The following is a 5,243-nucleotide window of genomic DNA, read 5'->3' on the forward strand; positions in this document are numbered from 1 at the left end:
GGCTGGGTTCTCTGGAGAAGCAAACCAATGAAGCTGAGAAAGAGAAAGAGAGAGAGAAATTTATCTTAGGAAAATGGCTCACACACTTATAGAAGCTAGCAAGTCCCAAGTTCTTGGATCAGACATCAAGCCGGAGGCCTTTCCTGACTCACGCAGCTGCAGGGGCTGTAGAACTCAAGGTTGACAGGCAGTATACCAGTTGTTGACTTGTTAGCATGTTAGAGCTGGACAATGAGTAAAGAATACTTCAGAGAAATTGATGCATTTGAGTTGTGATGTTGGCAAAGAATATTGAATGTACCGTGAATTGCCAGAAGAATGAACAAATCTGCCTTGGAGAAACTATAGTTGGAATGCTTCTTAGAACCAAGAATGGCTGGCTGTTGTCTTACATACTTTGGTCATGTTGTCAGAGGGACCAGTTCCTGGAGTAGGATATCATGTTTGGTAAAGTAGAAGGTTCATGAAAAAGGAGAAGATCCTCAATGAGATGGATTGACACAATTGCTGTGACTATGGGCTCAAGCATGGCAATGATGGTCAGGATGGTTCAGGACTGGGCAGTGTTTAGTTCTGTTGTACATATGGTCAGTATGAGTTGGGACCAACTTGATGGCACCTAAGAACAACAACAGCTAGCCTCTTGTGTCTGGTGTGTGCTAGCAGATCTTTTATTAAAATGATTATATTTGTCTTGGTTTAATAAAAATCTCCTTTGAATAAATTTATCTGGAATCTTTTTCCTTTTCCACACAGTGAATTAGTATATGACCCACAGGCAAAACAGTCAATTAAGCAATTATAAGAAATGTATTAACTTTCTTAGTTTTTCCCTGTGTTAAGAACAATTCCTTGAGGATTTTTGAGATACTTACTGTCTTTTATTCCTGAGTTTTTTTCTTTAGAGCACCTGTATAATTCACATCTTTTCAACTAAGGATGGAACTAAATCATACTTCTTTTTCCCACCACTTCATCTAAGAATCAAATGAGTTTGAAAGACTAAATTTGTTTAGTACTTTATTTGGGGGGAGGAGAATATAAATTTGTGTGTGTGGCCACTTGAATTGGCATATGAGATAAAGACCACCACCTTGTCACTTTCCAATCACTTTTGAAAGAATATTGACTTCTAATAATACACTTTTTTTAAAAAAAATTTTTTTGGTATGATTTGGGTGAAAGTTTATGGACTAAATTCATTTTCCATACAGCAGTTCATACAAGTATTGTTTCATGACATTGACTGCAACAGCAATTCCTTACAATGTAACAGCTCTCTTCCCACTTTCTCCCTGTAGTTACCTCTTCACTGTGCTCTTCTTTCCTATGCATCCCTGCCCCCTGAGCTATCTGCCTGTGCAAATACTGCCCTTCTGTTCTCCCATGCTTGATGTTCCAAGGAGTATTATCTACCTTATGCAAATGTTCACCCTATATACCTGTCTATTCTTTTTCTGGAAGCTACGGGAGTGAGTTCAATTCCAGACCTGAAGGATAACTAAGGGCCATAGTCTTGGGAGTCTAACCAGGTTCTGTCAGACCAGTAAACCTGGTCTTTTTTTTTTTTTTTTTTAAGTGATTTTGAGTTTTGTTCCACGTTGTTCTCCCAATCTATCCAGGATCTCCTGCACTGACCCCTTTTCATCTAGTTCTTCTGGTCTCATGATCATATAGGCTGAGGTTCACATGGTATACTAGTCCCCTGGACTAATTGTTTCCATGTGTCTTTGGTTTTCTTCCTTCTTCTTTTCTCTGGACGAGGAGAGACCCATTGTTGAATCTATGAGTTCTAATAACATACTTTTTTTTGTATTTTTTCCCAGTGTTCCCTCCCCACCCCTCCACCCCTGGTAAACAACAAAGAAAATTTCCTTCCATATGTAAACCTTTCCTTGACTTTTTACAATAATTAACTAATACTGTATTTATCCTATGATTGACATATTTCACTCAGCATAATGTCCTCCAAGTTCATCCATGTTATGCAGTGGTTTGCAGATTTTACATTATTCTTTAGTGTTGCATAGTACTCTGTTGTGTGTATGTACCATAGTTTGGTTATCCATTCTTCTGTTGATGGGCACATAGGTGGTTTCCATCTTTTTGCTATTGTAAATAGTGCTGTGATGAACATGAGTGTGTATATATCTGTTCTTATCCTGGCTCTCACTTCTTTAGGATATATACCTAGTAATGGGATTGCTGGGTCAAATGCTATTTCTAATTCCAGCTTTTTAAGGAATCACCATACTGCATTCCACAGTGGTTATATCATTTTACAGTCCCACCAACAGTGTATGAGAGTCCCAATCTCGCCACATCCTCACTGGCATTTGTTATTTTCTGTCTTGTTGAACTTTGCCATTAGTGCTGGGGTGAGATGATATCTCATTGTTGTTTTGATTTGCATCTTTCTGATGGCTAATGATTGTGAGCATTTCTTCATGTATTTGCTGTCCGCCTGAATATCCTCTCTGAAGAAGTGTCTATTCGTATCTTCTGCCCATTTTAAAATTGAATTGTTAATCTTTTGTTGTCAATAATACACTTTTAATGTCAAGTTTTCCCTTTGAGGTTTAGACAAAAAGTGAACGGTTGTGAAAAACATTTTTTGTGGCCTTGTTACCTGGATATAATTTTTTCAGAATATAAATTTAGAAAATACAAAGCAATCCAGTCATCCAGGAAACCATAAATTTATATAAAGGGAGAAAACTGTTCAGTGAGTTACACAATATGAGAGTTCAAAGTAGAAACCAATTCTTCTGACTTTTTTCATTTTCAAGGCTCTCTGGTAAGGTCCAGATCAGAAGTGGGAATAAATAAGTATGTTGGACACAAGGGAAATGAGTTACTACTCCTCTAAGAAAGATCTGTTTACAGTGAACAAAACAATAATAATCACAATCACATATATTTTTGTATCACCTACTATGTGCCAAACATCATACTAGTTACTCTAATTCCCACAGCAATCCTACAAAACATGTGTTATTATCTCCATTTTCTAGCTTAGGAATCTGAGGTTCAGGGAGCTTAAATAAGATGCCTAATACTGCACAGCTAGTAAGAAGTAGAAGCAGGGATTGCATTCTAGTCTATTATTATTATTAGATTCTATTTTGCAAGTTGATTCTTGACATTTAAAACAACAAACTCTTCATGATGTTATGCCTGGGATGAGGATGGATCCAGATTTTGCAGAGCCTAAAATTTGTGATCAGGTGGGATATATACTCTGGGTTGTATTTTGGCTCTTGTGTACTTGTTTTAATTTTCTTCAACTTCAACTTGAACTTGCATATGAGCAATTGATGATCTGTTCCATAGTTGGCCCTGGCTTTGTTCTGACTCATGATATTGAGCTGCTTCATCTTCTCCTTCCACAGATGTAGTTGATTTGATTCCTGTGTATTCCATTTGGCAAAGTTCAAGTGAGTCTTCATTTATTGTTGCTGGAAAAATGTATTTACAATGAATAAGTTGTTGGTCTTGCAAAATTATATAATGTAATCTCTGACGTTGTTTCTATCACCAAAGCCAAATCAAAAAAGAGGGAGACCCTTAAGGAGATGGATTGACACAATGGCTACAACATAACAATTGTGAAGATGACCTAGGAACGGGGAGTATTTAGTTCTTTTGTGCATGGGGTTGCAATGAATTGAGATGGACTCAATGACACCTAACAACAACAACAAAGTTTATATAATTTGAGGGAGAGCACTTCTTTAAATAGCCCAAATCTGAACCAAACCCACTGCCATCAAGTTGATTTTGACTCAGTGACCCCGATTGGGTTTCCAAATCTGTAAACCTTTACAGAAGTAGATTGCCTCATCTTCCTCCCATGGAGCAGCTGGTGGGTTTGAACCTCCAACTTCTTGTTAACAGTCAAATGTCTTACTCACCGCACTACTAGAACTACTTTCTTTAAATAAATGAATAGAAAAATATTATTTTAAAAATTCTATAAAAATGTGCATATGGACACTTTGCTATGGAAGGTGCTGGGCATTTGAAGAGGCCTGACACTTAAGTTTCATTAGTAGCACAGTGTATCTACCTCTGCTGGGGATTCAACAGTTCAGATTACCTTTGCCTGGTTAAGAGAATAGCAGAAGATGGTTTTGTGATGCAACAGTACCAGACACCACCCGCAGAAAACATATTTATAGCTGTAGGAAACTTGCATTCTGCTGGGAATGAGTGTGTGTTGGTCAGAGTCTTCAACACATAAGGGTCTTCTTGGGAGGAATGGAAGTGAGAACTTGTCTCTTTCCCTCTGATCAAATAAATTAAAGTTACCTGATGGACTTGTGTGAGACAATCCAAATTAGGCAACAAGTTCCTGGTGAGGTAATTTAATATGAAGAGGGAAAAGACAGGCTAAGAGATCATCCAGGAGAAGTGATTCTTGAGTCTGGATGTATTAGTACATCTTCCCGCATACAGACATGTAGTCATCTTGAAGGCCTAGGGACGTGTGAGTCATAAGAGGTTGAAGGTGGTGAGGCTGGGCCATTTTTGGTATAAATCCTGTTTGACTAATGTGCATCTGTCCTCTGCATCTTGAGGGCTCTATGCACAATGCCTGGGCTGAGATTTGTAATATGCCTAATGGCAATAATTAAAGCAGGTGGCCCAGCTTGAGCCATAGCTATTTGGTTTGCCCTAGGCCAGCAGACAGTGTACTAGAGTGAAGATTCACCCTTTGTAAAAGTAAAATTAAGAGATTTATTGAAAGTCCAGAGATGGTCTAGACTGGGAAAATGTCCAGATTCACAGAATGAAGATACCTACTCCACCAGACAAGAAAGAAGCCCGTAATCTTACATAGTTGAGGCAGGAACTAAAGCTACAAAATCATGATTGGTTGAAACACAATCAAGAAAGCTGGCAGGACGTCTGAGAGCGGAAAAGTGAGAGGATGGATATTTAGTGGGGACTAGTGGATAATATATAGGTGGGATTACATGATTGGTTAAGGGTACATAATTGCAAGTGTATGTGCTCTTTAGTTAATTACAGGATAGTCACAGGACAATGGCAGGACAGGTTTTTCTGCAAACCTGTTATTAAAATTATTTCTCAAGTATGTCTGTTCCTGGGGTCCATTACATAGATTTATCGATAATCTGTGTGTCAAGACATAGCATAGGCTATCATATCCTGCATCTATTGACTATAGAGGAAAAACCTCCTAGGAATAGCCGGTGACATCTGCATCTGCCAGACTA

This window comes from Orycteropus afer, unplaced genomic scaffold (assembly GCF_000298275.1).
Source record: "Orycteropus afer afer isolate SDZICR_OR568_19922 unplaced genomic scaffold, OryAfe1.0 scaffold00008, whole genome shotgun sequence".
Taxonomy (NCBI): Eukaryota; Metazoa; Chordata; class Mammalia; order Tubulidentata; family Orycteropodidae; genus Orycteropus; species Orycteropus afer.